General features: G+C 38.4%; 1 long non-coding RNA gene across 1 annotated transcript in view; it reads right to left on the bottom strand.

Annotated features, from left to right (window-relative positions):
* Nucleotides 1-1,111: 1,111 nt before the first annotated feature.
* Nucleotides 1,112-9,926, bottom strand: part of LOC118643884 — a 14,578-nt gene continuing 5,763 nt past the window's right edge. Inside the window, exons 2-3 of the long non-coding RNA XR_004962039.1 lie at nt 3,335-3,432; nt 1,112-1,148 (exon numbers count right to left, since the gene is read on the bottom strand). This is a non-coding gene — a long non-coding RNA (uncharacterized LOC118643884). The remainder of the gene's footprint in view (nt 1,149-3,334; nt 3,433-9,926) is intronic.

The following is a 9,926-nucleotide window of genomic DNA, read 5'->3' as shown; positions in this document are numbered from 1 at the left end:
GCAGACAAGGTAGATACATGAGCAGTAATTTAACACAGACCTAACTACAATTTCAGGGATATGATTTAAAATTCCACTGGAACTAATTTAAGAAACCAGCACTTGTGGACTTTTGCTACAGTATTGAAGAATGTGCACAATATTCTGAAGCTTTAAAAATACACCCTTTTCTAGCCTTAAAACTTCTTGAGGCTGGGTCTTCTCTATACTGTTTTTTTGAAACAAATTATTGAGATGATTGAAGTAATGACAAATGATTGAAGACAAGGTATACAATGGGAATCAGTTGTCTTTTATTAAACTAGACACATAGAGATTTGTAAAAATATAAATAGATAACACAATTTCCACTCAACATTTTTTTTTTATGGAAAAAATTAAATTGTATAAAAAATGATGTAGCCCTGGTTGGTTTGGCTCAGAGGTTAAAGCATGGGCCCTTGGTCCAAAGAGTTGTGGGTTCAATTCCAGTCAGGGGCATGTGTCTGGATACCTGGCCCTGGTTGGAGTCATGTGGGAGGCAACCAGTCAATGTGTCTCTCTCACATGACTATTTCTCTCTCTCTCTTTCTCTGTCACTTTCTATCAGAAGATAAATAGAAAAATGTCCTTGAGTGAGGACTAAAAAAAGTGAAATTTATGTAAATATTATGGTTCCCAATCAGGGGTGGTTTTGTCCCCCAGGAATTATTTCACCATAGTTAGAGACAGTTTTTGCTGTCACCACGTGGTGTGGGAAGAGGGTGCTTTTGGCATCTAGTGAGTAGAGGCCAGGGAGGCTGCTAAACGTCCTATTACTACAAGGCCATCTGCCACGACAAAAAATTAGCTCAAAATTTCAACAGCGCTATGAAAATACATGTTCCAAGATACAAGGACTTATTGTTTAGTTCTCAATTTTAATTTCTAATACAGAAAATATCAGTACAGCTCACATAAACAAGTATGCTTTGGGATCTTCAATAACTTTTAAAAACCAATGATTTACTTCAATAATGTAGTAAAAGCACTCTATGGCTTACTCCAATAATGTCTGTAGTTATTGCCTAACACTAAACTTTGTATCTTGTATGTTGATTAGATAGAATAAGAAGAAAGGTTTTAAAGCTCACCTGTTCTTAATGTGGTAATATATCGCAAATACCAGGCTATGGAAAGAAAAAAAATTGTTAACAACTGATTTTATGTGAGGTCTGAAGACATGTCTGAAAAGGGGTTGTGGTGGGGGAAGACCTGCCCAGCTGCCCAGTGGCCATGGAATCCTCACTCAGAACAGCACATGGGCACTTTTCACCTTGTTGGAGTTCTTTGCCTTTTAGCAATATGAGGAAAACCAAAATACTACAGAATGTGCTGTCAGAAAACATGTTCGGATGATTATTATAATACACATTATTACACATCTCCCCTGTCATTTGCCTTCTACCCACAAAACCTTTCATCCTGCACAAGTCACATCTATCTGTACACATGCTTAAACTTAAGTCACACAGTAGCTTTTCCACCTACCTACCCATTTTCTATCTTTTCCCTGAAGGTAAATAAAATGCTCCACACCAAATAAAGTCATTTAAGATCACTTTTACATAATTATGAGAAAATGTAATGGCAGATATACGATCCTATAAAATCAATAGGTCTAAATCTACTAAAATAAGCAGAGCTAACCAGGCAGCATAATAGGACACAGTGTAATATTAATAACATTTATTTCCAAATTAGTTCAAAACAGCTTTAATGAGCAGGTGTATGTCCTCAGCTACAGTGTAAGTTACCGTGTTCCTAAGGTATTCACAGATGCTCTGCAATAGGAAACCAAGGGGGGCTGTAGGTTAAGTGATGTGCTTTTCCTCTTTGCCCCCAGTGTCTAAAATGAAGCTCAAAATAATTGAGAGAAAGCAAATCTGAATGTTATAACTAGGACTACAGAATAGTAGCACTTATAAAGAGGCCTGTAACCTTGTTAGCATCAAAGATACTAACTTCTATAGCACTTCAAACAGTTTCATCTTATTGATTTTAAAATCACAGAATTTGAAGCATGTAAGTTGAAAAGAACCAGTGAACTTGTGATGACATTTAAGCCAACAACCCATTTCACAGATGAGGTGACCAGGGCTTGAAACTGACTTGCTCAAGGTCCCCCAGCAGTGAGCAGTTCACTTTCTCCTACGCTCTCACCAGGCTGTGCAGCCCAAGCTCAGCTGGACATGGGGTCATCAGAGGAGCTTTAAAAACGACCTGGCTTGTCCGGCCAGTGTGGCTGTTTTAATTCCCGGTCAGGGCACATGCCCAGGTTGTGGGCCTGATCCCCAGTGTGGAGCATGCAGGAGGTGGCCAATCAATGTGCTCTCTCATTAATGTTTCTATGTCTCTCTCCCTCTCCCTTCCTTTCTCTCTAAAATCAATAAAGAAAAATGAAAATTAAAAAAATAAAATAAAAACAAAAAACAGCCTGGCTTGACCTTCAGAGGACCTGACTTAACTGGCACTGGGTGTGACTTGGATCATTTTTAAAGCTTCCCAGGTGACTGCAGTGTGCAGCAAGTTTGAGAACACATAAGTTAGGGTTAAAATCAGAATCACTCTTGATGTTCTTGTTCATTTAGTGATGCCTCCCACCCTTCCTTAGCTTATCGAAACTCCTTTGAGAGTGAGAGAATGTGTCAAAAAAGGGGAAATGGAATGCCTGTGTTCAGAGACATGGATTTTGAAAAAAGTGGCATCAGTGATAACAAAATTTAATACATCTATAACATTAAAACCTTAGTTGAACAAATTTTATTTACCAATAAATTAGCTTGAAAGCTTTTTCCTTAAGACTGGTTTGATGCATTTTTTTTGGAAGGAGAATTGAATTTCTATATAAAAATAGTGCAGAAAAAAACATGTACGATCAAGGAAACCTGACAAATTCAATTAAACCTAAAGGCAGATGCACTCTGGTGCCAGCAGGGGACAAGCTGTTCCTTCTTCCAGAAGAAGCTTCCAGAGGAGCACACATGGTTAGAGGCCTAGATCCCATAAAGAAATACTTTTTCTAAAAACATTCAATAAAATGCACCTCTCCTTTCATTGTTCAGCAATGTCTCAACTACGGTAATGCATCAAGTAAAGATAAATACTTTTGGGGGGATGTTTAACTTGCTTACTGGTTTTCCTTTTTTCCATCCACTCTAAGATTATAATGGAACCTGAAATCACTATATACTTGACAGCAGTTTCTCACCATGATCACTGAAAAGGACAATTAAATGACTGAAATTACATAGGGCAGGATGCCTGTAGCATAAGGGATCTGTTGCTGAGCCCTGGGCAACCTATTTGTACTCACCAATGCACGGTGATCCTAACATTAGGCTCAGATATTGTGCTCTCATCTAAAAAGATGGTTGAGCACGAGCTGTGCTTTCCACACAGACCTGGAGACACCTGAAGAGGAAGGGAAATGCGAGAAAATATCACAGTTAGTTAAACCTATAAAAGTGTTTTTTCTTGGTTAAAATGTCAAATAATTAAACATTCCATTTTTTTCTTGCCCTGCCCGATTGGGCTCAATGGTAGGGTTGGTGTTAGGGTCTGAAGAGAGGATGTGAAGAGAATATTCATGAACTTTTGAAGTGTGTCCCCTCAGGGCTGTGGTCACTACTGGGTGTTTGGTGCCAAGACAGGGGGTCATTAGTCACTGCAGCTGGCCCTGATATCATTCAAGGCATTGTCCCGACTAGCCTTGCTGCTTTTCTGGGGCTAGATGTTATCTCTAGCTTATCTAAACCTCTGTCTCTGTGGTGATAGGAACCGAAATTTGCCCTGGCCAGTTTGGGTCAGCGGTTAGCGTGTCGCCCTGTGGTCCTCAGGTGAGGATAAAAACAAAACAAAACTGAGATTCTGTTCCTAAGATTATTTGATGCAGATCAGAAACTCACTCTTCAGAGATAAGCTCAGAAGGGAAGGTCACCCTGGGGCCGAGGTCCACCCTACAACACTTGGTGTCCCAGTTTGCCCTGTTGCTAGGCACCCAACACTTTCCTCCCTGGTGACACACTTGGACCATTGTTCCTACTGTGTTTATGTCTAGGTAACTGCCTACTATATCAGTTTTGTTGTATTTTTAAAAATTAATAAATTAATTTTTGTTACAGATGTTTTTCTTTTTTTCCCCATTGACACCCTCTTTCCTACCACCACCCCCAGGGCATTGTTGTCTATGTCCAGTTCTGTTGTAGTTTATAAACTAATTTAGATGAGCCTTCCTTCCTCACATTCATATAAAGCAGCTTTCATCACCTGCCATACGTTTCCATCAGTACTCCCACAAATACACCAAAGATAAGACAGGGAGAAAATCTAGGTGATGTCTTTTAAAATACAGAGCACGTACAAACTGCCAGTAGCCAATAACTAGACAAACCATATATTACATAAGACACCATTTGCCTGTTTCAAATGTATTACTTCAAAGCCACGTATTCCTCATGAACCACAAGTGCCCGATGGCATATTTTCTAAAGGAATCACTATCTGGAGGAATACATTCTCCTTCATGCTTGAAATGTTTAACTATAGTTAAAATTCTGATATGTTCCTTAAGCTATGCAGTTAATATGTAATGTACATTTAGAATCGCAAAAGGACAAATACAGTATGAAAATACATTTAAATACTTTTATGCTAAATGGAAAGTTATCTTTTAAGATCACTACTATCAAGGTATAATATGGCATATAAAATACCACAATAAAGTCAACTATGACCCAAAACCTATATATATATATGGGGGAGTGAAAAGCATAGAAAAAAAAATTGCACCAAAATAAATACCGGTGGGTAAAGCTTTGGGTGATATGTGCTCTCATTTTTCTCTATTTAACTTTTTCTATTATGTATGTATACTGGTTTGTATTTGAAAATGTTAGTGCTAAAACATTTAAAATCTTTAATTTAGACACTGGCTCACAGCTCTAATGGGGCTCAGCTAGTAAATCAACAACTTAGTCTACTGGCTACATCCAACCAAAGAAACAGGGAACATTCCCCCTTCACCCCAGGCCCACTCCCAACTATTCCAACTTTTCAGTTTTAATGTCTGTATCCAATAGAGGGCGACAGAACTAAGCCTCCTAGCAAAGCCTGCCTATACTGGCTGCCAGAGGTTACTTTCCCTCATCCTGCTTGAAAATGTAAAACAATTGTTCTTTATGGTTAAAATCTTACTATTGCTGGCTTACAACCTCAATAAACTACACTGACAAACACAAAGATAAAAATGGAAATAATCAAAAATAAAAACCAAAGAGCCAAAATACTGTTGACAATTTAGTGTTCATAAGGATTTTGATTGGCCACTAGAATAGACAGGGACAAAAATCCTAACACATCTTCATTCATTCAGCACAAATGGCAGAGTAGATGGACTTTTACAATTTTTGCAAAAAAGGGAAGGGGTTACATAGTAGACTTAAAGTTCAATAGCAAAGAGAAAAATATAACCATACTTAAAAGTCTAATAAGTGACATCTGAAACCTTACTATCAACTGAAGTACCTGTTGAAATCCTGCCCCAACCATTGTGCCTACTACCTCATGTTAATCCACTAAAACATAATGCTGAAGTTTACTGACTTTGTGTGGTGAGCACACAATGCATTATACTAATCATGTATCTTAGGAATTAACACTTCAAACCTATATATTCTTATTTACTAATGTCATTCCAATGACATTAAATTTTTAAAAATTTGAACTCAAAAAATAGTTGAGCCCTGGCCAGTTTGGCTCAGCAGTTAGAGCATTGGCCTGCGGTCCAGAGAGGCCCAGGTTTGGTTCCCGCTAAGAGCACGTACCTTGGTTGCAGTTTGTCCCAGACCTTGGTTGGGTCAGGGCCCTGCGGGAGGCAACAACTCAATGTGTCCCCTTCATGTCGATGTTTCTCTCTCTCTCTCTCCATTCCTCTTTCTCCCTTCAACTCTGTCTGAACAAAAAATGGAAAAATATCCTTGGGCCCTGGCCAGTTTGGCTCAGCCGTTGAGCATCGGCCTGCACACCAGAGAGTCTTAGGTTCAGTTCCCCCTAGGAGCATGTACCACAAAATAAAAAAATTTAAAAAAATGTACTCGGGTGAGGATAAAAAAAAAAGTTAAAACATTTATTAAAATCGACATGCTAAGAACATTCTTTGTTTTTGTAATTACTTTAATAGAACTACTTAGAATCCATGGTATCAGCAAATGAGCTGTCCTATGCAAACTAAAACTATTGCATAAAAAAAAAAGTACTAAAAGTGATAAAATTCAAGATCTAATGAAACACTTTAAAAAATAATTCTTAACCTTCTAAAGGCAAAGTTTGCATTGATAAAAGAACAAAATACTATAAGACAAGCATGACAAGATATAAGAGAACACTATAAATTAAAAACAAGACAGACAAAACAAAGAATTATAGAAGTGTTGGAACATAAATTCAAGAAAATCTCTAGGAAGTAGAAAAAGACAAAAAGGAAAATAAGAGATGGAACAACTTAGAGATCCATGCAGGAATACTGGTCTAAGCGTTCCAAATTCTGAGAAATGGGAATACTAGAAAAAAGAAGGAATACAGAAATTATAAAAGAAAAAAAAATTCATGAAAGTAGCTAAGATCAGCCATCTTAATGGTCACAATAAAGTGAAAAGGTACATATTAAATCATAATATAAAAATTCAGAATCCCAGCCCTAGCCGTTTTGGCTCAAAGGTTAGAGTGTTGGCCCACTTGGCTCCCGCTAGGGGCTCATGCCTTGGTTGTGGTTTGTGCCCGGCTCCAGTTGGGGTCCTCTTGGTGGCAATCATTCGAGTGTCTCTCTCACATCGATGTTTCTTTCTCTCTCTCTCTCTTCCTCCTGCTCTATCTGGAAAAAAAAAAAAAAAAGTTCAGAATTCCAGGAATAGAGAAGGTTCTAAACCCGTCCAGAGAAGAAGGGGATGGGGAAATATCTAGAATTGGTAATATATATACAACATATCAAACAATGTCAACAGATTTAAGAGAAACACTGAAATGGGAACACAGCAGAAATGTCTTTAGAACTGCAAAAATTAATTTCAACCTAGAATTCTATATTTTATTGAGTAGGAGGCATTCCAGAGAAGCATCATTTCTAAAAAATGTCTGCCCATGGGTCCTTTCCCAGGACAAAGAGCTCCAGTACACAGGGTGTATCACAAGACAGAGGAAAACACACAACCTGGGACAGAGCCTTCCCACCAGTGTCCCGGGCGGCACACTGAAGAGTTTTTAAAACATGACATACCTGACTATTTAGACAGGGGCCCTGACCTCTTCCCTTAGACTGTCAAGTTTAAAAAAATGACAACAGCCAACACAATATACATTCAGTGTGAGTGAATCAAAATTATACCTATTTCATTATGTGTCAGATTAGCCAAATATATCTCTTTGGTGTGCTGCAGAATTTTAGTAATAAGTTTATGTCTGCCATGGGATAAAAAACATCGAAAATCACTGATCTAATACAAAGAGGATTTAACACAAGATAGCAGTTATGTGAGACCCAGATGACTTTAAAGAAATATGCCCAAAAAGCAGGAGCAGAGCAGGCCTAGGGAACCAGTCTGTGCAAGAATAGAGTAACACAGGCCGAGGAGATTGATTGCAATGGAAAATGGAACAAATGTGTTTAGTAAATAGAAAATATGTTTGACAGGCTTGTCATGAATGCTACAGCATTTTAAGAAGAAAAGTAGTTGTTAGAAAACAAGAAGTGAATATAGTCCCAAAATGTATTAATGTATTACACACACACACACAAACACACACACACACACACAAAGACTTAGGTACAAAAACATTATTTTTGAAGCAGGGAGACCAGCCTACTCTCTGCATTGGGCTCTGAGATCATGTTGACCAGGCAGAAGGGGTTTGGAGTGTCCTGGGGAGGAGGAGAGGTGCTCAGATTTCAGTCATATTAGAGAAGAATGAAGGGTGTACAGGAGAGAGGCACAGCCAGAGAACCCTACGGCTCAGCAGTAGAACTACTTACACAGCCACAATCATGTGAACAGTGATTCTGATTCAATAATAACCATGTCACATGTAGAGGGAGAGGGTGGAAACAAGGCCACATGGAGAGACGCTGAGTTTCAGCTGCCAGGACTGTAAGTCCACATATAGTGCTAACAACTGACTGAACTAGGACACTGTTGTTCACTTTGCTAAACAACAAGATTAACAACTAGAGCTAAAAATGAAGACAGAGCTTTATACCACAACCATGTTATTGAAATCTAACTTAAAGGTCAGAACCCCTTAAAAAATGGGCATTCGTAAGCAGAAATCTTTCCTGAATATGTAAATTTGATCATTAAGATAACAAGAGAGATTTAGAAAATCTACAAAAAGGTCCATGCCAATGATATTGGGACCATTATATATTTTTTAAAATCATGGCAGATAATTTTTCATTCAAATTGTTAATTTCTTACTTAACCTTACAAGTGTTTACTTACATGGTATGACTTCTTCATATTTTCCTCTCACTAAGGATAAAAAAAATAAACTTCAATTTTGATACAAGTGATACAGAAAAACAAATGCTACTGATTACTTGAAAGATTACCAATATACAAAAGAAGACAAAATTTTATTCCATTTCTTATATAATTTCCAATAAAATTTATAACTTAAATCACCTGGAAAGTTGAGTTCCATAAAGAAACATCTTAAAACTAAGTTTTACTGTTTTAACCTAACAGATGCTCTGTATCAGGTACACATGAAAGTCTCTCCATGTAAAGAAGTAAAAGGCAAAGCAAACCTGGGCCGAGTGACAAGCACAGCTAATACACAGTTTACCTGTTGTGCATCTGAGCCACTACTCAGTCATAGTTTCTGATTCTACATTACACCCACTCCTCCTGATCACCAGGATCAACAGTTGACAGCTCAAAGCTCGTTTCTGGCCAGGGATCTGAAAATGTCCTGAACCCCCTTTCTGGCAATTAGCTTAGAATGATCTTACTGAAAAAATAAACGGGTCTTTACTCAACTGCAAACTCATCTATCTAATTTAAATTTAAAATGAGTGTGGCTAACCTAACTAAATATATGTACGACACTAAATTGTCTTCCTCTAACAGAGATCAGAAGAAACACAGACACTCCAAGGAGGGTCTTGGGCTGTCCTGTTTCCACACAGCCTCCTTCAGTGAGGACAGGGCCTCATGGGTGCACACTCCTCAGGACTGAAGAGAGGCCATGGGAGAAGCGTCTCCTGTACTGTCTCCACCCTCTCTACATGTGAGCAGCCGGTGGCTCTGGGAGACACTGAGAGACACAGCAATCCTGACCAAAAATGATCAGCTCCAGACAGTCAAATACACACATACCATGAAAATGCATTTTAACACCCCCATTTTTTTACTGTGCTGTGATTACTTCAAGATAATGGACCCTTTTCCTTTGGTACTTCTGCTGTCATAGCAACTGAAAACGTGACCACATGTGCTTTGCTAAGCAAGTAAAACTCCATGTACCATTACATTAAAGACACTAAGCAGGCAAGCACAGTGTAGAAACCTACACTTCTGACTCTTGTCTTAAAACAAACAGGACCCAGGAAGTGGACACCACTGTCATGTGCTGATGTGAAGCTTCTGGGAACCCCGCAGGTCTGGTGGTCTCATGCACCTGGCAGCATTAAGTTAGGTTGAGAGAGTCTTCAACAGCTTAAAAGTTCTGGATGTAAGATTGGAATCACTTTGTTGAGCACAATGTAACATAAAAGCCCAAATCACAAATTTAATTCTCATATATAAACAACGATTATTTTATTTGTTCAGATAAAACCTAACTGTAACCAAAATCCTATCTGACTTACCATCCTTTTGAAATTTCTTTAGAAAATGGTGCTAGCGCTTGGATGG

Source organism: Molossus molossus, unplaced genomic scaffold (assembly GCF_014108415.1).
Source record: "Molossus molossus isolate mMolMol1 unplaced genomic scaffold, mMolMol1.p scaffold_m16_p_1, whole genome shotgun sequence".
In the NCBI taxonomy this organism is placed as follows: Eukaryota; Metazoa; Chordata; class Mammalia; order Chiroptera; family Molossidae; genus Molossus; species Molossus molossus.
Note: the sequence above shows the minus strand (reverse complement) of the source record. Positions and strands in the feature narration are given on the sequence as shown.